The 15,466-nt window shown below is 44.7% G+C and overlaps 1 long non-coding RNA gene across 2 annotated transcripts in view; it reads left to right on the top strand.

Moving 5' to 3' along the window:
* Positions 1–594: 594 nt before the first annotated feature.
* Positions 595–15,466, top strand: part of LOC115090243 — a 56,388-nt gene continuing 41,516 nt past the window's right edge. The window contains exons 1-2 of one of the 2 annotated variants that reach the window (XR_003856350.1): positions 595–811; positions 1,486–1,545. This is a non-coding gene — a long non-coding RNA (uncharacterized LOC115090243). The remainder of the gene's footprint in view (positions 812–1,485; positions 1,546–15,466) is intronic. The other variant, XR_003856351.1, reaches the window with a different exon arrangement.

Raw genomic sequence — 15,466 nt, forward strand, 5'->3', positions numbered from 1 at the left:
ACAATGAAATAAACCAATAATAAAAATCCCACAGGGAATGCATTTCATCCATGCTCTGGAAATAAACGATGGAATACTGTGAAATTCCTGGAATTGTTGCCAGTGAAATCCTGAACGAGCTCTGTAGAAGTCTGTAACTCCCCTCCTGTGAAGCGCAGTCAGGGATGGGACATTCTGTAGCACTTCCAGCTTGGATCTTTGCCCCCTAAGAGTGTTGCAGAGAAGAGACAGTCGGACCCAGTCCGTCATCTTGGAGGCAGGTGCTGGAAGTGGATGGATGTTTTTAGCATTTTCTTATCTGTCTTCCAGCAGCCTGTAGGATGATGAAGGTTTTGTTGTCTCTGACCTAGATAACACAGATAAACTTTGCAGGCCGCCAATAGTGAGGAGAGGTTTTGAAATGCCTTTTTAAAGTCGCTTCATCCCTCCCTCCCTTCAGGAAAGCACTTAAAATTCCATCTATACTTCAGATATTGCAGTGGGGGAAGTGCCTGGAGGCTCCAGGAGCAGACCAATCACAGATTCTTTTCTCTGCAAAGTCAGAGAATAGGACAGAAAGGATACACAGGTGGGGTAGGAGAAAGAGAGCTCTCCCAGCCAGTAAGAGACTCTGCAGGTAGTAAGACAGAATAGCAAGATATCTGTTCTGGCAGGAAATTTCCCCATTGAGGAAGAGAGGGGAGAGCGTCTGAGTGCAGAGAGCCCCTCTCATGAGAGAAATTGTAAGAGTGGGCACATTACTCACATTCCAGTGTCTGTATGCAATTTGTTAGAAGATGCTGACTGCATTATTGGCAGATGTGAAGAACAGGTGAGTTTCTGACAGTAGGCCTGGCCGAGCCATGTAAATTTCTTCATGAATAGACTGTGGGGGTAAGGTTGTCTCTGTTTTTGCTGGCAATTACAGTACTTTTCCAGTAGTTTCCCCAACATCTGTACTGCAGCCAGTGCCCTCAGACTGCTCCTGTTCTCTCTCCAATATAGGGCCCCTCTGCATGTACCCTCCTCTGCTCTCCCTGTTTCCCTACTCCATGGGGAGTTTATATGAGCATGTCAGACAGCCGAAGCCAGAGACCATGCAGCATACAGAGCTTCTAGGCCTGGGATCTGCAGTGCAGGGCTTGGGAGAGAGGTGGGGGGATGAGGTTCAGGTGCCTTTAGAACATACGTTAATCTAAGTTTGGATGCATTTTGTATTTGTATTTATTTTTATTTATATATATCGCCTAAAACAAAGACCCTAGGTTAACATACACAATTTAAAAAGGAAAAAAAATTACGTACACAGAAAACCCCCCACATAATAGGTCCTCCAGAGCGAGCTAAAGCTATCTACATATATCAGGACCAACTCCTGAGAAGTTCCCTAGTGATCTTAGCAATTGCTATATTGTAATTAATGAACAAAAGCCAACCTATAGAAATGCCAGGGAAAGAAAAAAAATGTTTTAATTGTTTGGGGGTTTTTTTTACGTTTTATAACAGTCTGTGAGTCACAGCTCCCGCAGCAGAGTGTTCCAGAGATCCAGGTCAGCCACAGAAAAGGTTCGCTCTCTAGTATCAGTAAGTCTAGCATGACACACCGAGGTTTTCGACTAGGAAGCCTCTTCACGAGGGGCGCAATGTCCTACTGGGGTTGTAAATCTGGAGCATAGCATTGGTCCAGGGTAATGTATCCAAAGTTAAACGTTTCTGTGGATACGGCAGTTTTGTACTTTATCCTCCACTGTACCGGTGAGATATGAGATCTGATATTACAGCCATAGATCAGCCAAGCAGTGGCGTTCTGCAGAAGATGCAGGCCTTACTAGTGATAAAAGGCAGGCCAAGATTAAATTGTATTGCAAGAGGATGGAGAGGGTTTTACTTTCCTTTATGGCACAGTTCCATGCTGACACTTGAATGGAATGCATAGGTCAGGAGTATTGTTTGGTTAATCTGAATATTTAGTAAAATTAAAAAATAAAAATGTACTAATTCAGAGATGAAGGAGATGCGAGAGTGAGGCTGGGGTCTGTGATTGGGTTTAGGCGTATAAGCCTGCAATGCTGGTGTTCTGGTGAGGTCAGATAGGGGGTTGAACTCGCATGCCCCCTGACCAGATCCCCTCGGAAAGAGCTCCAGTTTGCCTTATTCCTCAGAAGTAGTACTTTATCTATAGGGCTTCTGTTTTTAGGTTGTAACTGATGTAACCCCATCTTCGAGGACCTGCAGGAATGCAGAGGCTCACTGTTGTCCCAGGGCGGCTTCTGCTCCCAACTCTGTCTCCTTTCAGTGCACACTAACACAGTTCACAGCTGGTCCAGGGTGCCGGGGTTTGTTCCGGTGAGGAGGAGGATAAACCTCTAGGGCTCTAGGTTCACGGGGATGAGGACCCAGACTCAGTCTCTCACTTCCTTTAAACTCACTTGAACACTCACGCTTTAGGGCACTTCTGACTCTGAAGAAAGATGCTAGACAGCACTCTGGTGGAGGTGTTCCAACAAAAATTTATTGCGACCAAAAATACTTAAAGGTGAATTTTTAAAAGCCTGGCATGCACAAGTTGGACCGGCACGCACTGAGCAGATTTTAAAAGCCGCCTGAGTATTCAAATACTTGCTGCAATGTGCACGAATGAAAAGTTCCAAAAAAAAAAGGGGCGGGGAATGGGCATTCCTGGATTTCACATTGAAATTAGTGTGTAAATACTTCCATGCACAAGCACGTGCTGGGGTCCCCTGCCGTGTAACTTTACTTCTGCTATGGATGACGTGTAAGTAGTAAAACAAATTCTAGGTAGATCAGCGGGATTTTATAGGTCGGGGCTAAGGGAGGCTATTAAACTAGAGGGGTTTGGAAGTCTTATCCCTTACTTGAGTGAACTGGGAAAACTGGTAATAGTGTTGCTGTGCGTGTCTATTAAAATCCCCCCCATTTACACTGTAGAAGCTGCATTGGTGCACACAGGCGCATGTCCACTTAAAATTGTGTGTGGTCAGCCTATTTGATAACATGCATGCATATATGTGTGCCTGTTTTATAATGGCCGTGTCCCTGGGTGCCGGCCAACGAAAGCGCACATAAGTGCACCCGTGCGCTGGTTTAAAAGTTACCATCCCTAAGCCAACTTTCCAATAACAATTCTCCAATTAATCTTCTTACAAAAAATAAATAGTCCAAAAGTGCCCTCTTTCTGAATTTTAATAGCTGAGTCCGTAGACCTAGGAATAGGAGGGAATGGGGGGGCTGCAGGGGCTATGGCCTCACCAGAATTTCCACTGGCAATGGCAAGCCAAAAAAACCTTCGTTGGGCTCAGGCCACAACTCTCTCTGCTCTCCCACACCCTTCCTGCTGAGAAGAGAAGACTCTCTGACGGCAGGTGGGACAGTGCATTATTTCCTGTCTGTGTTCTCCCCTCCCCAGCTGCCTCTGCCCCAATCCCCTTACTCACCCTCCATATTCTTAAAGTAGAGGAGCATCACAGCCTTGCATGCCCTGGGCCACTTCTTCCTTCTTGGTTGTCGGTGGCTGAATGATGGACCTTACCTAATACAGAATAAGGGACTATAAATTAGAAATAAACATGCAGACAAAACTGAATGGAAAGCCAGAGAAACCAGAATCTGTGAACTCTGGAATACTGAAGAAAAAGCAAAATACAAATATATAAGAAATGCACATTCCCAAAGATGAAATATTCCAATTGCTGAAAAACAAAATTATTTTTTTTACCTTTGTTGTCTGATCTATTTTTTTAATAATATCTTTATTGAGGCATGAACATACAGCCAATGTAAATAACAGGCAAACAAACAATCCAACAACGAGTACACACTTCCAGATTTTTTATGCCCCTTGGAGTCGTCCCCCCCCCCCCTTTCACTCCCTCCCTCCCTTTTTTACAGAGAATCTCAAAACAAAAGAGTAAATGAGCAAAATAGGCCTGGCAATTATATTCAGTGAGTGAGCATCCGATTCGTGGCTCGCGATAATACCGATTGGATGCCCCAGTAGGCAGAAACATACAAGAGATATTAAGAAATTTAAGAATGTGTTAGATCAGTCACTCCAACCAACGGCGCCAACTTCTGGACGTCTTGGGGAAGAGTGTGATAATAACATTCCCAGATCTAATGAAAAACACGTTTCTTTCAGGGTGTGAATCGCTTGTATAGCGAACCATATTCCAATTGATACAGTTCTGTCATCAACGAAGACCACAACTCCCTAGTCGGGGGGTTGCTATCTAACCATTTGAGTAGTATACATTTCTTGGCAATCAAACAAACTTTGGATAGAAACCCCACATTTTCAACATTGAGGCTAGAGTCTCCTATATCATTATTTAAGATACAAAAAGAACATGACCAATGAACATCCGTTTGAAGGATTGCTGAAACTTTACAACGAACATTGTCCCAAAAGGTTCGTAGAGCTGGATATTCCCATAAACAATGAATCAAGGAAGCTGATGCCAGGGAGCATTTGAGGCAAGCAGCAGAGGAGGTAAAGCCCACCTGGTGAGCCCGTGCAGGGGAAACAACAATGCGATGAAATATCCATTGCTGCTGTTCCCGCAGATTTACATTGTTCGTGATCCGATTGATAGAAAGGTAACAGAATTTAAGCATACTTTCATCCAGTTCCTCCCCACAGTCTCTGGACCATTTCTGAAGTAAACCTGAGAAGACTCCAGCCTTCTGTATCGAGGTATAAAAAGCATAAAGACATGATAGTGAGCCTTTCTTGGCCTGGAAACATTCAAATAATGCCGCCTGGTCAGAGTTATCTATCCCCCCCTCCACCCCACGTAGAAGAGCAGTAATACTTGCCCTCAAATACCCATACATCAAAAACTGTCGGAGCTAGAAGCCCAAAGTGTCTTGACAATAATCAAAAGAATATATCTTTCCCGTGTTCGAGTTCAAGAAATCCTTGAGAGGCCAATTTGGAGCCACTTTGAATCCGTGATTCATCAGAAGCACATTTAGTGATTCTACAGTGGACCCCCTCAGAGGATAGTATAGGGATACCTGGGAGGATAAGCCAAGAAGTCTGCGAGTGATACTCCATACTCTTCTAACAGTTCTTAGCTGAATTTTAGGAACAGCATGGGACAAGACGTGGGCAAGACATGTAAAATAGCACTTGGATCCAGAGGAGAACATATGGCTTGTATCATCCGAGGATCAGTATACTCACTCGTACCAAACACCCAGTCCCCCAAAAACTGCAAATTGGCCGCCCAGGAATATAACTGAAAATTTGGAAGGCCATATCCCCCTTGGGATTTAGGAGCCATCAGAGTGGAATAGGAAAGCTGTGCACGTTTGCCTTTCCATAAAAATAGGCGCACAGCTTTTTGAAAATTGCAATTATCTTTAGCGAGTATTATAAAGGGAAGCATAGAGAGTTTGTATATCAATTGCGGTGCGATAACCATTTTAAGCACAGCAATGCGGCCCTGAAGGGACAGAGGAAGAGAGCTCCACCCAGTTAGTTTGTTCATTAGCTTTGCTATCGTGGTGGGCACATTAAGGTAGTACCATTTCTTAGGATCAGAATGCAAAAGGATACCCAAATATTTAATCGTAGAGTCAGCCCATTTTACTGGGAAATCTGACCAGGATCCCCGCATATTTCCCTGCAGATCTAATGCTTCTGTTTTGTATAAATTAAGCTTAAACCCGGACACTGATTGATAGATCTGGAAAATAGTGATAACTAGTGGAAGAGCAATCCGGGCCCTGGATATTAGAAGCAATATATAATCTGCGAATAAAAGTGTCAAGTAGGTTTGATCCCCCACTGGAATACCCATAATCCCCGGTGTGTTTTTCAAGAGGGCTACCAGGGGTTCCACGGTGAGTATGAATAGTAGGGGAGATAGGGGGCACCCCTGACGTGTTCCTCTCTGTAAATAAAATTCAGCAGAGAGGTGTCCATTAACCAAAACTCGTGCAGTAGGATTAGTATAAAGTAACGTTATATAATCGAAAATCCTCCCCGTAAACCCCATCTTATAAAGAACATGTTTCAAAAATAACCAGGCGACCCGATCAAATGCTTTCTCAGCATCACAGGTAACAAGCAGAGGGTCACAAATACAAGACACTTGACAGATCTCCAGGGCAGCCAATACCTTGTGTAAATTTCCAGTAGACCGCCGCCCTACCATGAAACCCACTTGGTCAGGGGACACCAAAAGCGGCATGATAGGCTTCAATCTACTGGCTAAAATCTTGGCATAAAGCTTGATGTCTAAATTTAGCAAGGAGATTGGCCTGTACGAGGAAGGTACTAAGGGGTCCCGCCCCGGTTTGGAAAGAACTACTATGGTTGCCACCCGCATAGAGGTAGACCATCTCTGCGGTCCGTCATTTCCTTGAACAATATAGTTATTTATTTATTTATTTAAATTCTTTTGATATACCGATACTCAAGACTAGGGTCTTATCGTACCGGTTTACAGCGAAACAAGGGGTAACCAATTAACTAGAAAGATAAAGTTACATTGAACAGGGATTTACAGAGGGGGGAGCTGAGAGCAAAAGAACAAGTTTAACATAAAGTTTAGCATAACAAAGTTCTAACAAAAGGAACGAATGTAGCAAGCTTTGACAATGGCTTAATCTTAGATCAAAAACTGAAGGCAAGAGTGTGGGAGAAGGTGGGGAGCGGATCTGAGAAAATGGAGTGCAAGACTGTGCTGTTAGTGTTTGTGGAGTGTAGTTAAAGGCTACTGCAGTCGTTTTCTTGAGCATTTGCCCTCCAGTGATTTTATTACATTACTAGCGGTACCCGGCCACGCGTTGCAGTGGCAGAGTCAGGTTCTTTACCCTCCCTCCCCCTTCCCCTTGCTCATTTACCTCAGTCACTCATCCTCCTCCCCCTTGGTCACTCACCCCCCCCCCCCCTTCCCTCCCCTGTCCCCACTCCAACTCTCTCCCCTCACACTCACCTCTCCCCTCATTCTCCCTCCCCTGAAATGTATGCTTTCTTAGGTAAGAGGACCCAGACTGCAAGAAGCAGCTAGGATGCCGATTGAGAAAAAAACAGCGAAATAGAAATTGGTGGTGGTAAACATGGTCCGTCAGTGGGAGGTTGTGCGTGTTCTGTATCAAAATAGGGGAGTGCCTAACCAAGTTAGCACTCTCCATTTAGTTAAGTGTTTTGTAGAGGGCTAATTTGGTGCATTTATTTATTTATTTATTTATTAGTTTTTTTATACCGATTTTCCTACATAAAATGCATATCAAACCAGTTTACAATGAAACAGAATAAGCAGGAAGTAAAATTCCTTAGTCTAATACATTTAAACGTCAATAATGAAATAATTTTAAACAAAGCAAAAAGCTAAATAACATTAATAAAAGTTAAATTATTAACATAAACATAAATATAATTATATTAGAAGGAGCACAAATGTTAGCACGAAGGGGAGCACAAAGGGGAAAACCCCTTTGTTGCGCCTGGTGGAATCGCGCCGTTAATTGGGTCGCAGCTGGCTGGTCGTCATGACATCGGGGGGGGGGGGGGGGCGGGTCTTCACATCGCTGATTTTCTCTTTTAACATCTCAGTTCATTTTTACTATTTTTTTGTGTCTTTTTCTCACAAGATGTAGTTTTCTTTAAGTGCCCGATGGTAGTGGGCTGCCCCTCTGTAACAGCGCCTGGTGGAATCGTGCCGTTAATCGGGTCGCCGCTGGCTGGTCGTCATGACGTCGGGGGGGGGGGGGGGGCGGGTCTTCACATCGCTGATTTTCTCTTTTAACATCTCAGTTCATTTTTACTATTTTTACATTTCCGAGATCAGGGATGTTTTGTGTTTGTGTTTGTGTGTGCCCTCCGTCTTTCCACCCCAAAAGAACCCCACCATAAACGCAGTGTTTAAATAAGCACCCCCCCCCCGGCAAAATACAGTAACCCCACCCTCCCGCCCCCCGCAAGAGTTACAGAATGACCTAAACACTCCCTCCCCCCCCCCCCCGAACACGCGCGCAAGAAAATAACTACGGCCCCCCACCGTGCAGCCCCCCGGCTACCTGTGCAAACAGTCAGTCAGTGGAGCGGGTGTTCGGTTCGGGATCGAAGTCTTGGGTTCGGGCCGTCGGCTGCTAGCAATGAAAATGGCTCCGACGGCCCTTTGACCTGACTATGTCACTGTGGAGGAGTAATGGGAGCGCTAGGTTCCCTGACTTAGTAAGGGCAAAGGTCCGCTGAAAATGGCATCAACGGGCCCTCGCCCTTACTATGTCACATGGGCTACTGCCGCCATTGTTGTCTCTGAGTGGCATAGTAAGGGAAAGGGCCGTTGGAGCCATTTTGATTGCTGGCAGCCGACGGACATAGTGTACGTGATGTGTCCCGGACCGTTCTTGGCCTCCCGCTGGAGCAGCGCGGACCTGTTTCCGCTTTTGTGTGTGTTTGGAGGGTGTGGGCAGTAAGTAGAACAGGCATGTGCATGGGGGGTGTGAGGAGGGTGTTTTTGTGTGAGTTCGGAGGGTGTGGGAATTGCCAACATGTGACATTTGTGTGGCCCCCCGGTTTAGCAGCCTGGAATTTGGTGCGTTTTGGTGTGTTTTGGGAGGGTGTGTGAAGTAAGTCCAATTGGCATGTGTGTGGGGAGGTGTGTGAGGAGTAGGGATTTCTGTGTGTTCGGAGGGTGTGTGAATTAAATACATTTATCATGTGTGTGGGGTGTGTGAGGGTTTGTGAAAGGTGTAAGAGATTGCGCTGACGTCCACCAGATGTCGCTGTTTTGTGGAACCAATTTTTAAACCTTTTTTCCCTGTCACAGGTGTGACATATATGTAATGTAAGTACAGAAGAACCTTCCCGTATGTGAAAGGAAGGTTGTGTCCAAATTTGAAAGCAATCGGTGCAGTGGTTTCTGAGATTAGCGATTTTGTACAAACTATTTAACATTTTTATTTATATAGATAGATGATCACTGTTGTCAAGCAGATCCATCTACTACCTTTATCTCTTGCTCCAGGTCCTGCATTCCACTGAGAACTAGATTTAATATAGTTCTCTTTCTTGTTGATTCCATGACCAGTTGTTTATAAAACACTGATGGCATCTAGGAACTTTACCTCCCTTGCATGTCATGTGATATTTACCCAATCCATATTCAGATAATTGAAGTCTCCCATTATTATTGTCCATTTTACTAGCCATTCTAATCTCTATTAGCATTTTACAGTCTGTTCCCTCATTCTGGCCAAGCAAGCAGTAATATTACCCCACTATTATACTCTTTCCTTTTATCTTTGGAATTTCTATCCATAAGAATTTAAGAGTACAGTTTGTTTCCTGCAAAACTTTCCTGCTTGACTCTATGCCATCCATAACATATAATACCATCTCTCCATCGATTTTATCTGCCCTGTCATGTAAATATATTTTGTACCATGGTATAATAGGTCTCCAAGATGCCTGTTGTTGTGTGTTTTCCTTTAATGCCATACATTCTAACTTTCCAGTCATATTTTTCAGACTTCTGGCATTTGTATTTAAAAGTAGGTTTATTTCTATTTCTATACATACCCACAACCTGCTTATTATCAGATGATGCAGGCAGTTTGGAGTCAATTTTTATCTGCAAGCTCTATATTTAAATACACCTGGGTTTTTCAGCTTTTGCAACCACCTCTTTATCGGGACATTCTAACTTACTTGGTTTGCCAGTGTCCTTTGAAGATTCCTCCCTCTGAACCATGCACTGCTGAGCGACTTTAGACTTTTCCCCATGTTCTAGTTTAAAAGCTGCTTTATTTCCTTTTTACAAGTTAGTGCCAGCAGCCTGGCTCCACTGTAGATGAGGTGGAGTCCACCCTGTCAGAATAGTCTCCCCCTTCCCTAAAATGTTGCCCAGTTCCTAGCAAATCTCCATCTTCCCTGCATCATTCTTATGTACATGCATTGAGACTCTGGAGCTTAGCCTGCCTCTAGAGTTCTGCATGTGGAGCGGGGAGCATTTCTGAGAATTCAACCCTGGAGGTTCTGGATTTCAGTTTCCTACATAGCCTAAATTTAACCTCAGAACCTCTCTCCTGCATCTCTAAAATATTTTCTAGGTGGCGCATGAGGTCCACTACCTTTGCAGCAGGCAAATTACCAAGTGGTGATCTTGCTCAACAGCTACCCAACTATTTACTTTCCTAACAATTTAATTACCCATTACAACAGCCATCCTAACCCTTCCCTCCTGGGCACAGAGTCCTAAAGACAAATCCTTGATGCAAGAGGATAAAGTATCAGCTGGAGGGCAGGTCATAGCTACAGAATCACTTCCTGCCATACCAAAGTGATGATCTCCTGCCAGGTGACCTTGCTTCTCCAAAGCAGCACAAGAGTTGCTAGATTGGAGTTGGCACCATTCTGCGATGTCCTTGAATGTTTCTTCTATATATCTCTCTGCCTGCCTCAGCTCCTCCAGGTCTGCCACTCTGGCTTCCAGAGATCAAACTCATTCTCTGAGAGCCAGGAGCTCTTTGCACTGGGCGCACATATACAACTTCTCACCAACAGGTAGGTAATCATACAAGTGACACGCAGCGCAAAAGACTGGATAGCCCCCACCTCACTGCTGGGCTTCTGTCTGCACCTTAATTTGTTCGGTTGCCAAAATAGTTTTGGGCGATTAGGGTTTATAAATATATTTATTAAGTATCTTTTAAATCTATCTGCATAGCAAAATTAGCCAGATAAACTTATCTGGCTAGCTTTGGAGGTATATTCAATAGTGCAACCAGGTACAAAACTTAGATTGTAAGCCCTCAGGGGATAGGGAAATACCTACTGTACCTGAATGTAAAACGGTGTGATATCTCTAATTGAATGTCGGTATATAAAAATTATAAATAAATAAATTGGAGTTAGCCGGTTAACTTTGGCAGCTAACTCAATTCCTCCCAATTACACCCCTGCAACGCCCCTAACTTAGCTGGCTAAATTCTAGTCACCTAATTTCTTAGGTGGCTAGAATTTAGCTGGATATTTATTTATTTATTTACTTCTTTTCTATACCGACATTCATGACACAAGTCATATCATATCGGTTTACATCGAACCAGAGTAAAAATCACATTAAAAATTTATAACAATATGTATAAGAAGCTGCGTGAGACATAGCAGATTTGAGGGTGGAACCAGGGTAGAGATAAAAGGTACTGGGGGGGACATTAACAGAATATAAAGGTAGAAGGAAAAGTGGGGGAAGAACAGAAGAGCTATATTTAAAACCGAACAACAGTGGTGTGCCATAGCCACCCTATACATTTGAATAAACAGTATAAATAAAAGCTGGCCAATAAGCAAATGACAAATGAGCAGCTGAGCAATATGAAATAAAGAAGGAGGAATTTAAATATAAATACTGGTTGTGCCATAACAACACTGTACATATGAAACTAGGCCCTGTAGCATATTGATTGTGACAAAAGGCATATTGAGTGTGACAAAAGGCAATGTAATTGCTGGTAGCGGGGTTTAGCAGTTGAAGTACTGGTTGTGTATTTACAGAATAAGGGGATTAGGGTAGGGTTAGAAGGCTTGTTTGAACAGCCAGGTCTTGAGTTTCTTTTTAAAGGTCAATGGGCAGTGTTCATGGCGTAGGTCTGGAGGCATGGAGTTCCACAGGGATGGCCCAGCTACAGAGAAGGCACGTTCCCTAGTGGATGTGCGAAGAGTGGATTTGGGGTGGGGGTGGGTGGGGTGTGAAGTGTTCCTTTATAGGCCGCTCTTATTGGTCTTATTGAAGTGTGGAGTCTTAACGGGATATGTAAGTCGAGTGAGTGTTGATTGTGTAAGGTCTTGTGAATAATGGTGAGGGATTTGTGGAGGATTCTAAAGCTTATAGGGAGCCAGTGGAGATTCTAGAGTATGGGCGTGATCTCCTCAGCTGGAATTGGTCAGAATTCTGGCGGCAGCAATCTGAAGCATCTGAAGGGGTTTTGTGGTAGCAGTGGGTAGACCAAGCAGGAGGGAGTTGCAGTAGTCTATTTTAGAGAAGAGGGTAGCTTGGAGGACCGTCCGAAAGTCATAGAAGTGGAGGAGGGGGTCTAAGTCTTTTTAGAATTTGTAGTTTGTGGAAGCAGTCTTTGGTAGTGTTGTTAACAAATTTTTTTAAGTTCAGATGGTTGTCCAGTATCATGCCGAGGTCTCTTGCTTGGGTCGCTATGGTGTTTGAGGGGGTCTGCTGAGAGAGGTTATTGTGATCCTGGGAAAAGAGAAGGAGTTCAGTCTTGGCTGTGTTGAAGACCAGGTTGAGGCTGGAGAGGAAGAGATTGATAGAGTGAAGGCAGCTGTCCCAGAACTTGAGGGATTTTGGGAGGGATTCTGTTATGGGAATCAGAATCTGCACGTCGTCAGCGTAACCGAAATGCTTTAGTTTCAGCTTTGCGAGCAGCTGGCAGAGGGGCAGGAGGTAGATATTAAAGAGAGTAGGGGAGAGGGAAGAGCCTTGTGGTACTGTGCCCAAATATTAATTTAGCTGGCTAACTTCTGAATATGGACCTCATTGTTTTCAAAGTTAATAACTAGGTGATTAATGTTAGTGCATGACCAGCAATAGGACTAAAATTAGTCACTAAAATCAGGATTAATGGAATGTTATTCTAAATCACTCATTGACTGTTATTTGGAAGACTTTCCTCCTCATGGGGATAATAATCTATATATCAAAAAATGTGACTGGAGTGGGAATCAAATCAGTGAGTAGTTGCCCAGGAACCAGTATTCTCAACAGGGCTTACTTTTTAGGCAAACAGGAAGTGGAACTGTGGAGCAGGGGCAGGGCCAGAGCCAGCTGTAACCTTGTAAGGGGATGGGGCCAGAACCCAGTGTGAACTCTTTCTCCCAAACACATACCTGAACACACCTTTCTTCTTCCTTATCCCCTTACCCTACCAATGCTCAACCACCAGCCATCCTTTGACCCCCAGAACAGATTTACACTATTGGCTTTGTGCCACTTCCTGAGGTTCTGGAAGGAAGGTGGAGGAATACCATTCTAGGTTGTTCTGCTAGAAGTTAAGCCCTGAGTAACAGACACAAAAAGAGGTTGAATTAGTACAAGTTTGCAACTTATGAGCAGTTGTGTGGTAGCCAGGACTGAAGCCTTGATAATTGGCACTACTGCTAAACAAATTTCAAACATGCTAAATAAAAACTCCCTTTTGAGTCTGTTCTTTGTGCTGTAGTATGCGCTTCAGGATCCTATTCTCCCTTCCTGTTCCCTGAACAAAAGTATGGGAAGAGCTGAATTAGGGAGCAGAGTGTTTGCTTCAGACTCACTTCCCTCTTCTCTGTAGGCTGCTTGAAAGGGTGTAGCTGGAGCAGGAAAACACCTGCTGTTTTGCATCAAGTAAAAAAAAAAAAAAAAGGTGGAATGCCATTCCAAGCCATTTCTCCACAAATTAAGCCTTGATTCTTACCCTCTCAGATCAAATAGTGACCTTTGCAAACTCACAGTTCTAATATGGGCAAACAAATGCTAACTTTTACTAGCTCACAGTCTCAGGCCGATACAGTAAGGAGCGGTAGGAAGAGCTGCGTTAGTGCCGGGCGCACCCGCGGTTGCCGCACGCACAGTCCAGCTCACCTACCGCTCGATACTGTATGTAAATAGCTTGCAAATGCAAGCTGCATCTAAGAATCGTCCGTGAAGCGTTAGGCCAGCGCAACCCATTTTACTGTATAGAGCGCTATACAGTATCCTGGGTGCGCTGGCCTAACGCTTCACGGACACGCTGGTATCTGTCATTTCAAATGTCATTTCATATGACATTTGAAATGACAGGTACCAGGAAGTGGACAGTTCTCCTACGCTCGGGATTGCCAGTCCTCTCTCCTCTCCTCCCGAAGCAAGCAACGAAAGCGGAAAAAAACGAAAAAATAAAAAAAGCGAAAAAGCGAAAAAAAAAAAAAAGTAGCAAGAGAGAGAGGGGCAATCCTACGCTCGGGATTGCCAGTCCTCTCTCCCCTCCTCCAAAAGCAAGGCGCAACCTTGCTTCTGGAGGAGGGGAGAGAGGACTGGCAATCCCGAGCGTAGGATTGCCCGTCCTCTCTTCCCTCTCTCTCTTGCAACTTTTTTTTCCGCTTTTTTCCGCTTTTGTTGCTTCGGGAGGAGGGGAGAGGACTGGGGCTGCCCCGGAGACCAGCACCCATGGACGCGGCCAGGGCAGGTGAGCGGGGGATGGGGGAAAGTTTGCCGCCTACCCTTACCCCTGCCTCTAACGCAGGGGTAAGGGCAGGTGGTAAGTTAGCAGGTTAAACGCGCGGCAAAACGGAAGGGTAAAAAAGCGATAGTCGGGGCGCGCGTTACTGTATGGGAGGGAATAGCTAATTCGATCGTTTACATTTAATATACATGCCGCGGGCGGAAGGGGTTACCCGGTGATTTAAGGATGCGGTAAGAGTAGGTTAAAGGGGATTGTGTATCGCAGGAAAGGCTATCGCGGCCGAAAAGTGGGTAGAAAGCGGGTTAGGAGCAGGGTAACCGCGGCCGCACTTTACTGTATTGACCTGAGAATTAGTCAGTCTATTTTCCCACTACACAAACCATTTGAACACTGGTAAATAAATATAAATGTTTACTAACTCACAGGTTTAACTAACGGCCGTTTTCCCACTGTACAGACAATCGGGCCGATACAGTAAACCGCGCGGGATTCACTAAGCAAAGGTATGCAAATTAGGGCCCGAGGTAATAAAGAGGCACTAGGGACACTAGCGCGTCCCTAGCGCCTCCTTATTGATGGAAGCGGCTGTCAGCGGGTTTGACAGCCAACGCTTAATTTTACCGGCATCGGTTGTCGAACCCGTTGACAGCCACAGGTTCAGAAAATGGATGCGGGCAAAATTGAGCGTCCGTTTTCCAACCCGTGGGCAGATTTTTTTTTTTTTTAATTTTTGGGGCCTTTGACTTAATATCGCTATGATATTAATTTGGAGAATGTACAGAAAAGCAGTTTTTTTCTGCTTCGCTGTACACTTTCCTGGTGCCGGCCGAAATTAACTCCTGCCTTTGCCTTTGGCAGGAGTTAATTTCTGAGAGTAAAATGTGTGGCTTGGCTGCACATTTTACTTTCTGGATCGCGCAGGACTAACTAAAAGGCTCATCAACATGTATTTGCATGTTGCGGGCGCTATTAGTTTCGGGGGGGGGGGGGGGGGGTTGGCCACGTGTTTTCCACGCGCTATTCCCCCTTACTGTATAAGGGGTAAAAATAGCGTGTCGAAAACGGGGGCTAACGGTGCGTTCAGTTGAGCGCACCATACTGCATCGGCCTGAAAGTTAACACTGGCAAACAAATGCTAACCTTAGGAGGGCAGAAGATGTGTCTGTTTTTGTTCTGATAGTGCTCCTGCCTCCCTCTTTAGCCTATTGGCTAGCTATGGATTATCTGCTTAACGGGCTGCAGGGGACGGCAGGCACTGCATTTCTGTCTCCTACCTCCCACTGCAGTCTACTGG

Source organism: Rhinatrema bivittatum, chromosome 4 (genome assembly GCF_901001135.1).
Source record: "Rhinatrema bivittatum chromosome 4, aRhiBiv1.1, whole genome shotgun sequence".
Classification (NCBI taxonomy): Eukaryota; Metazoa; Chordata; class Amphibia; order Gymnophiona; family Rhinatrematidae; genus Rhinatrema; species Rhinatrema bivittatum.